Source organism: Aristolochia californica, unplaced genomic scaffold, assembly GCF_029961685.1.
Source record: "Aristolochia californica isolate CCGP_79_NKW_82.1479 unplaced genomic scaffold, dmAriCali1.0.hap1 SCAF_14, whole genome shotgun sequence".
In the NCBI taxonomy this organism is placed as follows: Eukaryota; Viridiplantae; Streptophyta; class Magnoliopsida; order Piperales; family Aristolochiaceae; genus Aristolochia; species Aristolochia californica.
The window spans coordinates 25,971,336-25,983,588 of NW_027181815.1; positions in this window are offsets into that span (position 1 = coordinate 25,971,336).

The window sequence follows — 12,253 nt, forward strand, 5'->3', positions numbered from 1 at the left end:
AGGTTGGTTGAGAGATAAAAGTAAGTAGTTTTTCTAAAATATCTGAAAATATTATAAAATAATAAAATAAAATTTAAATATATCATAAGTAGTTTATATAGAATATTTTAATGTCAGTGGGCCAAACTTTATGTTGTTAAACAAAAATCAATAAAAAAATGAGAAAAATAGATGGGAGAAGGATGATTATTATAGACATATATGTGATCCTGTCCGATTACACAATCATTGAGACGTTGTTGATGGGGAATCATCAATAACAACTTCTGACACATTGTGGACTATCTATTGAGATTTAGTTACAAATTGTGCATTGAGTTAACAAAACTATTGAACACCACATCTAAATCGTAAGTTATTGTAGCTTAAAAACATGCAAATGTTTAGGGTCTAATGCCTGTAACATCTTTATTGTTAAGTTGTAGAATCAAATTAACGCCTTACACAGAGTTAATACATGGATCGACCTTCGCGGTAAGGTCGCCATAGGGGTTGAAGGGGGACAGAGCCCCCGAAAGGTCTACAAAATATTGGATGTTGTTTCATTAAGGGTAGTTCGGGGATTTCACTCTTATATTTTGGTTGCCCTAGTTTTCACCTGGTATTTGGGGGCTCCATCATTAAATGTGATTGACGATTATGAGTTGTGGGAGAGAGAGGTAAGAGAAAAACAGTTGAGTGTGTGCGATTTCTCTTTTAAAGTACTTCATCATCATAGTTAATTATTACAATGGCGGAAGACATGATGTAGTTTTACCTTGAGGTGAACCTTTATAAATATTGTGTTTTCGTGCTTGATTATTTTCTTCTTCTACAATTATTATTGCTCTCGTTAGTATTGAACTAGGGTGTCTAATTCCTAACATTTATTTGGTATCTAATTCTATGTATTTTTCCGTAAAAAATTGTTGAGGTATATCTTAGTTTATTTTAAGAAACAAAGTCTAAATTGTCATTTTCAAAACGTTTCATTATATATTCTAGAAATCCTATAGCAAAGTAATAGTAACCTATGCAGTAATGGAGGTGGAGAGTAATACTTTGCGCAAAATGGTATGGTTTACGAAAAGTCAAATGCTTACACAACAAAAAAAGTGTGAACCACTGAAACTACTCTATTAATAACGTTTACTCTAGAAGTCCTAAGTATAACAAGAAAGAAACTTTCAAATGGCAATCCATATTATTAACGGTCTTCCCTCACCTAACTTGCAACATCAATCACAATTTGAGTGTATTTTTGGTTATTTTCCAACTATAGTTCACTTGGTTGCTTTTAAATGTGTCACCTTATTGCATATTTATGCTAGCCTTTGAGATAAGTTACTTCACATATCTATCAAGTGTATCTTTGTTGAGAATGATACTCACATCAAAAGCTCTATGTTTTTTGTCCTAAAATTCAATACTTATAAGTCTTTCACCATATCGCCTTTGATGAAATATCAACTTTTAATCAATCTTTTTCTGTTGCCTTCATCTCCTTTATCTCACTTCCAATTTTCCGCCACACCCATCCACCATTTATCCATAATGTCTTGAATCATCATGAGGAAGCACATCATCACCATTGCCCTTACATTCCTCTAACTTGCTTGAATTATTGGCTCCATCAACACTAAATAACTCACCACTTCCATCCATATTTGATTTATGCACTCATGAGGTTGGTATATATTAATTGGAAAAGACAATCATAATGGTATTGATACAAAATCAGTAACAATAGAGTTGAGATATTCAACTCGGATTTGTGAAGCAAATCAGTAGTACCCTAATGAGCAATGAATAGTTGATAAATGGGGTACCATAACAATTAGAACAATTAAGTGACGTTTGTCAAATTCAAGAAAGTTTACATTATAATGAAGCATTTAAGAACAAAAGATAGATTATTGAAGTGCCTCGGGAAAGTGAAGCAATGTAGCAAAATAAAACATTGGATATTGTGTAGAAACCTTAGTTAGAAAATGTAGTAGGATATAAATGGGTGTATATTGTGAAGTGTAAATCAACTGGGTCAATGAAACACTTTTTATTGAGATATTGTTAATCTTAAGATTCTTATTTAACTAATTTTGATGATAAAAATTACTTGGGAACTAATCAAGTCATTTAATAATATTTGGACAAAGTTTCAAAGTGTTCGAACAATGCTGACAAAAACACTGGGGGGGGGGGCAAGAAATTCAACATCCCAATCTCAGAAATAGAGGGTTGGAAGAATTACCAACATGCAAATGCTCACTCAACATCCTATTACTGGGGCAAAATAGAAAGCTACTATGAAAGTAAAAAATATTTGAACAATATTCAGCTAGTATTCAAACAATGTGCATTTTTTTAAAGAAAACATTGTTCAAATAGTCCCTGGCAATGTTTAAATAATAGCAACACAAAATGTTGCAGAAGGAATTTTTGAAGTTTGATCCAACCAAGTTAGGTTGCTGAATTACGTAAGAGACTTACCATTGTAATCAACAGTTGAACCAACAAAAACTTAAAGGTATTTATTTGAAAATATTCACCAAGGATTTTGTAGAGTTTAAAAAGGACAATAGGTCTCTTTCAAAACTTAATGGTTCTATTTTAGAATGTTGGTGATTTATTTTTAAATAGGCTTTTCATCTCATTATAGTTAGAAAATATGCCACATTGACCATGAAGTACCAAAGTGTTATCGACTTTGAAATCATCTTTGGAAGTCAATTTATAAAAGAACCAATCTATTAGTTTTTTCAAATGGATAAGTACACTGAGCTCTTGGTTTTACATCCTTGATTGTACTTAGTACTTCGCTATTGAGCTTGTGCCATTTTACTCCAAGTCAATTGCATCTGTTTAACTATTAATATTCTCCCTTAATCGTTGACTTTACTTTCTCATTGCATTGGTTTTTAACATACAATAGGTTAGTTACCTTAATATGTTGAACTTGTGCATATTTATTTTCAAATCACATTATTGTTCAGTCGTCATTTGTGAACTCAAAATTTCCCATTGCTCCCCTAATTAAGTTGATTTACAAGGGGTTTTATTTTCATATCATCATCTGAGTTTTCAAAAGACCAAATTCAAATTTGATCATTCTATATTCATTGATCTTCTCCACAATGTTGGAAGAGACATAGGACTAAAGTGTAATTTATTTTTGTGTTTCATTGTTGTATTAGCATATTAAGAGGCATTAAGTGTGCTGAAAATTGTAAGAAAGTAACTTTTGCATTATCATTGGACAAACCTATTGATCTTTGGGGTTGAGATTGAGTTATTCGGTGTGTCGTAAGTTGTGTGCTCACTATGTTAAAGACATTTGTGGCCTATTATGAGTAATGTCTTGATTATCCAAGGTTTGTGTATCATAGTTTAAATCCTACTAGTCTAGACATGTGTAGTTTGATTATAAAACACTTTTGGGTGTCTAGGCTTGTGTAGCCTAGTTGTGTCATTGTAAGTCTTTTTGTGTTTATTCTAAATTGTCTTACGTAGTCATTTATCTGGAAGTATTGTTGGACTATTCATAGTGGATTAAACTCCAAACAATGGAGACACTTTAGGAGTGGATTAACAACTTGAGTTTAGGTTGTGAACATCTATAAAAATTAGTATAGATTGAGTGGTTTGCCTTATTTTCATTTGTTATATTCTAGGGTTTCATGTCAAAAGGAGGTTAGAGTAAGAGGGAAGAAGAAGAGAAGAAGAGAAGAAGAGTAGAAGCGAAGAGAATACTAGGCTTGAGAGAGCTCAAGTGTTGGAGATAGGATTTGCACACAAGGAGAGCTCATTGGTAATGAGTCTCTCCTCTTCACTTCTTATTTACATATGAGGGTTAGAAATCCTAGTATAAGTGAAGAAAAGAGGGGCTTAATGTCCTATGAAATTACAAGTTGTGTCATTCATCTGCTTAATTACAAGATATGCCACTAATGCCTTTTCAACTACTCCCCCTTAAGTGGGTGCAAACACATCAAATATTCTCAACTTAGAGCAAGTGGTAAAAAGAGGTCCTATTGCAATAGCCTTTGTGAAAATATTCTCTAGTTAATTTTTTGAAGAAATGTACTATAGGAATATGTCACTAGCTAGTGTGCACAATTTAAAATAAATACAAGTACAAGCATACATACACCACAATTAACACAAGATGTTTTTTTATCGATATTCTCCTATTGGTATTCGTTCAAGAACCCGTGTTTGGGAAATTTCACTAATGTAAGATCTATTAGCTTGGAATTACACACAAGAGATTACGACTCTCTTTTAAGCCGTGTTATGCTCAAATAATTGATTATAAGCAATCTCCCTGGAGATTGAGCTAGATTCCAGCTCTAGAAAGCTCTTCAATCTAGATTCAATGTTTTAGATGAGCCTCTTGAATATAATAAAAAATTACTAGAAAAAAGAAAAGCTTACATCCTTTGAAATTTGGAGAGACAACCTTCTCCATTGGTTTGTCGAAGCCTACATCTTTGATGCACAATGAAGATGATTTGGAGTTTTACTAAATAAGCACATGGAAAACTTGAGAGAAATTTGATGGATTTGTAAAACAAGGATTTCTATCTCTAAAAACTGAGCTTAGAAAGAATTTTCAAGATAATAGCTTTGAGATGAGTAGGTATGTATATAAATATCCATTATCTTCTTAAAATCATGTTTAACAGGGTATTTATAAGTTCCCCAAGCCAAACTAGCCGTTATTTACCAATTTGAAAAAAAGTGACATGACATTGATTAATTAGTGTAAAGTATCAATTGATCAATCATGTATAATGACTATATTTTTCTCAAGAGATGACCTATTGACCTATAGTGTGATCGATCAATATCCTCCCATTGGGTCTGACAAGTTAAGTTGATCGATCAGTGTCCAAGGACTGATCAATCAATTGGTTTTCCTACTGGTGGTGAATAACATGTATGATTGATCAAAGAATTTTTAATGATCGATCATGCTTTATGTCCCTAGTTGGTAAAGTTCTGTGTGATCAATCTTTGTGAGGAGGTTAATCTATCAATCTTCATATTTTTACGTTGCCTGGACATCATTAATTTATCAATCCACAAGGCGATGATTGATCATGCTTTACAACATAGTTTATCCAAGTTCTGATTGATTGATTATGCTTTATATTTTTGGCCTATGCACTTATGGTTGATCGATCATTGGCAAATACTGATTAATCAATCTAGTGCCGGATCTCTAAGTGTGTTCTCAAAGTATGATGTAGGATCTCTAAGTGTGTTTTCAAAGCATAATTCAAATTGATCATGAGTGATATATATGCATCGGTAAAATATGTTGATGATACAATTTTGACCTAAAAACTCTAAAAACTTCCATTGTACCTCAAGTTTGAAGACTTGGGGCTACTCTCTTAGATAGACTAAGTTTTATGATTTTTTTTGACTTCATAAACTCTAGTCTTCAATTCTTTGTTTCTTCTTTCCAAGGGTGATTCTTCAAGATGACTTTGTCACGGTAGTGGAGCTCGAGGTCTTTGAGAGGCTTTTACCGGTTCTTTTTGATAAAATCACTTCAGAGCAATGCCAATAGATCCACTACCTCAAAGTATAAGAGTGTCTCCTTCACCCAAGAGGTGATTTGTGTTTGAGATACCATTAAAAAATGAGTAATCTCTTTGTTGTACGCTAAAGTTAGGCAATTTTTTAGCCATTGAAATTGAGCGGAGTGTTTTGGACTTTGACTTTTTTGACTGGTGTATGCAGCTTTGGCATACGGCTTGGAGTAATTTTTCTTCTCTCACCATTATGATGTGCAAGCTAGGTCTCTTGGTAAAGAACAAAGAGATCCCTAGTTTGAGGGGGAGAAGTAGAAGAAGAAGTAAAAGAAAGAGGTAACGGATAATGAAAAATTCCATGTGTTGTGGTAATAAAATTTTATATGACTAAAATATCCAAGGGGGAGACACGATGAGAACAAGATGAAGACTACAGGCAAGATGTGAACAAGAAGAAGATGAATCAAGGCAATCAAAATTTATTTTCAAGCACACAAGTTTCTTAACCAAGATTATTTTCAAAGTGGAGTTACAAACATCAGTTTGAGGGGGAGTGTTAAAAGACACTCACATGTGTAGGGGTGGCATGACTAGTAATTAAGAATAATTTCCATAGAGATAGCATATAATTATAATTATACAATATAGTGTATGTCCTCTCTATTCTTTTTCCTTTTCAAACATGTAGTCCTAAGGGCATTGTAGTTATTGTAAAAACCCTCCCTTGGTTTCTTCTCTCCGATCTCCCAAAAGCTAGAGTTCCATTCTTCTCTTGTTCCCTTGAGATCTCTTGTGTTTATGTTTTGGCCTTAAAAATCAACGGTGAGGTCGACTCCAACGTGTTGGAGGATGGTGGTGATTTCATAATCAAATGAAAGACTACTTGCTTGTGTGCTTAAAATGATATCCTTCATCCTATTGGCCATGAAATGACCGAAGTTCAAATTGATCCTCTGGGTGATACCCTACATAAAAAATATTTCAGTGGTGGTCAACAAAGAGAAAGTACCCTTTCTTGGGTTGAGGATGTGGGTTACTATCTCCATGTATACCCGCAATTCCACTCTCAAGTATTTTATCTCAATTTCATCAAGCTACCAATGGATTGTTCGAACACATGTTGGATGACATCTTGAAGGTTTTGGAGGTTGTTCTTGTGGTGGTTTTATGGCCGATTTTCCTTCACATACTATTGAATTTAGTACTCCATCACCTTGATCTCGAGCAAAGGAGGGAGAGAAGAAGAAGAGGAAGAAGAAGAAGGAAAAAAGAGAGAAATAAGAGAGGGTTTAGAGCTTGGCTACCAAGAGAAGGGAGAGGAGAATTTGGACGAATTTGAAAAGAGAGAAGAGGACTTAATGCTTTACCTCTTAGCCAATGGCCTATATTTATAGTTTTAGAGAGTATATTACAATGACTACAATTTCCTTAGGGCTACAATCTTCACAAGAGAAGAGACATAAATAGACATGTAATTACTTCTTCATGCTATCCTTATGAGAAGTCTTCTTATTTACCAAGATACCATCTCTTGGACGTGTGAGCTTGAGCCCATCTTCTAATGCATACTTCATTATGCCCAAGGTGGTTTTGCCTAGTATTTCATTTTGGTCACTTGAGTGGAGTAATATGAAGGTTTTCTTCACTTATGAGGTACGCCTTCAAGTACTCGATGATAGCTCCTCCACCTCAAGGTTTACGTAGAAAACCTTCACTAAGAGAGGATATACTGCCTCTTCACTTGTCAGAGGCCCAATATAGCGTCTGAATGTCCTATCAAATCCATTGATTTTTTTTATTTCCCTCTTACATAAATAAATATCCACTTTACTGGGCTCAACAATACTTTTCCTAACAAAGTTCTTGGAATACTTATTTCTTTGTACTTGGGGTACGGAAGTGCTCTCTCCAATTTAGTATTTCCTTGCATACATCTGATTCTTTGGCGGGAGTAGACTTTTTTCCCATGAAATTTGTCCTTACCATGGTGAAACATCGGATTTTGGCTCAAGGGTGAAGAGGGAGTTAGGAGGTAAAAGACAAGCCTTTTTTATTTCCAGATTTTGAGGGCTAGAAAGCAAGAAAATCAATGTAATCTGAAAGGGCAAAGAGTTTTGGAGGTAGAGATAACTAGGGCAAAGATGAGAGAAGAGTTTGAAATGCAGAAATGTGATAAAAGGTCCCTTAAAACTATTCACCTTCTCAATTTGCGCCGTGAACAATTGATCAATCTACTTCGATTGATTGATCAATCACTTAAGTTGATCGATCAATACTTTTTGAAGAGTGATTCAAAAGTGATTCTTTGGCTTTCATATCACTCTTATGGCATGAATTCTATGGGATGTTGTCCTTAAGCTCAAACTTATTAGCTTAAGTGCATGAAGGTAGGTTACACATGTATAGTTCTCCTCAAAGCTTGGAGAATCAATCAAATCCTAATGGCTTTGTGAAAATATCCGCTAATTAATTTCTGGTGTAAAAAAATTCAATATGATTCACTGGTTTGAACTAACTCTCGAATGAAGTGATGTCTAATCTCAATATTTTTGGATTGAGAATAGAAAAGCAGATTCTTACTTAGAATTATGACACTCATGTTGTCACAATGGACTAGAATTTTATTTTGTTCTAAGACATAATCCTCTAGTTGTTGTTTCATCCATAGGAGTTGTGTGCAACAACTTCCACATCCTATATGCTCAGTCTTTTGGTAGATAGGGCAACCCAGTGTTGTTTCTTGGAAAACCAAGAGACAAACATATTTCCATGTAATTGACAACTACCACTTGTATTTTTTATGTCAATTTTACATCTAATAAATTTGGCATTGGAGTAACCTACTATATCTATGATAGAGAAATTTGATTACCAAAGTCCTAAGTTTGGTGTTCCAAATAGATACCAGAAATTATTTTTCACAACCATTAAGTGAGATTCTCTAAGGTAGGATTGAAATCTAGCACATAGGTATGCTGAAAACATTATGTCTGATCTAAAAACTGATAAATAAAGTATGGAGTCAATCATACTTCTATATAGCTTTTGATCAATGGCCCTACTTGAGCTGTCCGAGTTAAGTTTCAAGGATGTACCATGAGTGTGCTAATTGGCTTAAGATATTTAATGTCGAATCTCTTAAGCAATCCTTCAGTGTATGTAGCAAATTCTTGACACAGAGGTTTTTAGAACTAAAGATGATATTGTCCACATACATTTGGACAATGATCAGGTTTTAATCATGGTTCTTGGTAAATATTGTCTTATCCACACTACCTCTCTTATATCCATTTTTTGCAATAATCATCTATCTTTCATACTACACTCTATGAGCTTGCTTAATTTATATAATGCTTTGTGAAATTTGTATTGATGGTCAAACTTACTCATGTCTTCAAAACCTTCGGGTTGTTCAACTTAGACTTCTTCTTGAATGTACCCATTTAGGAGTGCACTCTTGACATCTATTTGGTGCAATTTGAATTTCATGTGACAAACATACTCTAATAGGATTCTAATTGTCTCTAATCTTGATTGGTGCATAGGTTTCTTCATAACTGATTCCTTCCTCTTGGTTATATCCTTTGGAAACTAACCTAGCTTTGTTTCTCACAATATGATTTTCCTTATTAGCCTTGTTCCCAAAGACCCATTTTGTCCCTATTACTTACTAATTTTGGGGTCTAGGTACTAGAATCCTAACTTTGTTTCCTTCAAATTAATTTAGCTCTTCTTGCCTTACCATGATCCAAAAATCATATTTTTCCCTTTGGCAAAGCATTTGAGCTCTATTTGAGAAACAAATGCGCTATTCATCATAGCTTCATGAGTTGTTCTTCTTGTTACAATTTTGCCTTGAGGGTCACCAATTATTTGTTCTAGGGGATGATCACCCTTGAACCTGAAGTTCTTTGACACCACAGGTGGTTCTTCTTGGTTATTGGGGTCATTTGGGTTCTCTTCAAGATTTTGGTTTTGAGGTTGCGATCTTAGGGATGAGTCGAAGGGGTTTCCCTCTTTGCCATAAAAAAATTGGAGTTGGGGTTGGATTTGGCAAATCAGGTTCGGCAAATTGAACATGCACAGAGTCCACAACTCTCATAGATGTTCTATTATAAATTTTATATGCCTTGATAAGATTTGAATAACCTAAGAAAATTCCTTTATCTGCACTAGAGTCAAACTTTCCTAATTTCTCCTTTGGTTCTATTATTACAAACACTTTAAATCCAAATGTTTAAAAATAAGTTATGTTGGGAAGGGTAGCCGTAAACAACTCATAAGGAGTTATGTTGAGAAGGGGCTTACTCGGTTTATGACGAAGCGAGCATTATTTATGGCTTCGGCCCAAAATCTATGTGGCAAATTGTATATATATAGCATAGCTCTTGCTATCTCAATTAAAATTCTACTTCTTTTCTCAACGACACCATTTTGTTGAGGAGTTCGAAGAGCTAAAAATATATGTTCTATACCATGCTTTGAGCAATATTCCTTGAATTGTGAATTTTCAAAATCTCTACCAATGTCACTTCTAATATCTATAATGCTACTACCTTGCTCTTTTTGAACTTTTTCACATAGCTTTGCAAAGGTTGGAAAAACATCACCCTTGTGTGCTAGGAAATCTACCTATGTGAACATACAATAGTCATCTACTTTTTCACATAGCTTTGCAAAGGTTGGAAAAACATCACCCTTGTGTGCTAGGAAATCTACCTATGTGAACATACAATAGTCATCTACCACCACTAAGGTGAGATGCTTTCCGTTTAGGCTTATTGTTCGAGTAGGTGCAACTAAGTACATGTGGATTAGTTGAAGAGGTCGCGAGGTTGAAACTACGTTCTTGGATTTGGAAGAGTTTTTGTGTTGCTTTTCAAGTTGGCAAGCATTACAAAGTTCATTTCTTAAAAAATTTTGGTTTAGTAGTCCTCTTACTAGGTTATTGTTAACTAATTTGTTCAATGAATCTATTCCTATATGTCCTAGTCTCTTATGCCTTAACCGAGATTCATCGATAATCTCACCCAAACAAATGGCATCAGTTGACAACAAATCAACTATGGTCACAACCTAGAGATTCCTATTTCTAAGTCTCTTTAGAACTAGTTCATCATTCTCATTCCTTACTATGCATTTGTCCTTTCCAAATGAAACTTTATTACCTTCGCAAAAAATTGACTAATGCTAAGTCATACATCAACTCTTCTACGTACTAGACATAGGATATGAAAGAGATTGAGGTACTGATTTTAAAAATTCCTTTGATGATACCTTTGCTATTATCTCCACCGTCTTTCAGTTTGAGTTCTATGAACTTCTTATCACCAGTCATGTGCCTCGAAATCCCGATATCCAAAATCTATTCGTTCTTTGGTGCCTTGGCTTGGAGACAAACCCACAAGAAATTTAACCATTAGAGATCTATTTTAAGTTGGGTCCCTTTGGAATTACATTTGAAGTGCTAGGTGATTTGGGTATCCAAATTTGTTTGATCGAGATTTGGTGGGTTACCACAACCCTATTGGTTGTTTTGGGTACCCATCGTTATTTGATGCCATTTCTATTATTGATTTGAAAATGTGGGCATAGTCTCACACTCAGTCTCCCACTCCATTGAAACAATGGCATCGAATGTGAAGAATGAGAGTGGACTTCTTATTTTGACTTTTCTAGTTCTTCCCAAATTTTCTCCTTTGGTGTAGTTTCTTGTGATATGTTTGAGTTGTTGGTCTAGTTCAATGATCTTCTTCTCAAAGGCAAGTCTATCACATGATAGTTTGTCTATTACACCACATTACCTCGAAGGATTAGCCTCATGACTTTCATTTGTTTCTTTCAAGGCAATGAGCTTATTCTTGAGCTTTGCAATCTCATATTTTTGAGCATTGTGTTTTTTGTATTTTTTAGATTATGAATGGATTTTTCTAAAAGCAATTCTAATTCACTTTCATATTCTGAGTTGCTTACCTCTTCCAAAGTGGTGGACTCGTCATCGTCTTCAATTTCCATGGGTCCTACATCCCTTTCTTTTTGCTCGATAACATCCCAAGTAGAGATCAAAACTTTCTTCTTTTTGTTTTTTGGATCCTTACTTGTGGATGACATTCTTACTTCTAGGTTAGGGCACTTGTTTCTTCTACTCCCTAGTTTACCATACTCAAAATAAACAACTTTTTTCTTAATTGAATTTTCTTTTTGAGTTCTAAATTAGCCTCTTTAAATTTTTTCTTCTTTCAGTACATCATTTCAAGATTTCTAGTGATGAAGCCCATTTCATTGAAGCTCTCTACACTAGAGTCATTTTAAGCATTAGTCTAGGCCTTTAGAGCAAGACTCTTGTTTTTGGGTTTCTCTTTCTCTCTTTATTTTGGTTCCATCTAATATGCTAGGAGAATCCCTAAAAGTTTTTTTGAGCTCATACTCCTAAAGTTAGCATTCCTCCAGATGACAGTCTTCTTAATGTTCCGTGACTTTGGAAGTGGCTTGAGCAGCTTATCATTTTGCCTATAGAAGGACATCTCCGATCTTAGAATGTTAAATCCATTGATTATATGAGTAAACCTAGACTTTATCTCAGCTATTGATCCACCTAATTTTATTTTGAATCCATATAATTGGGCTACCAATAAACTAATGTTAGAGTCCTTGATTCTAGTGGTCCCTTCATGTGTGACCTCTAGTTTGTCCCATATGTTTCATATTTCCTTGAATCTACTAGTCCCTTC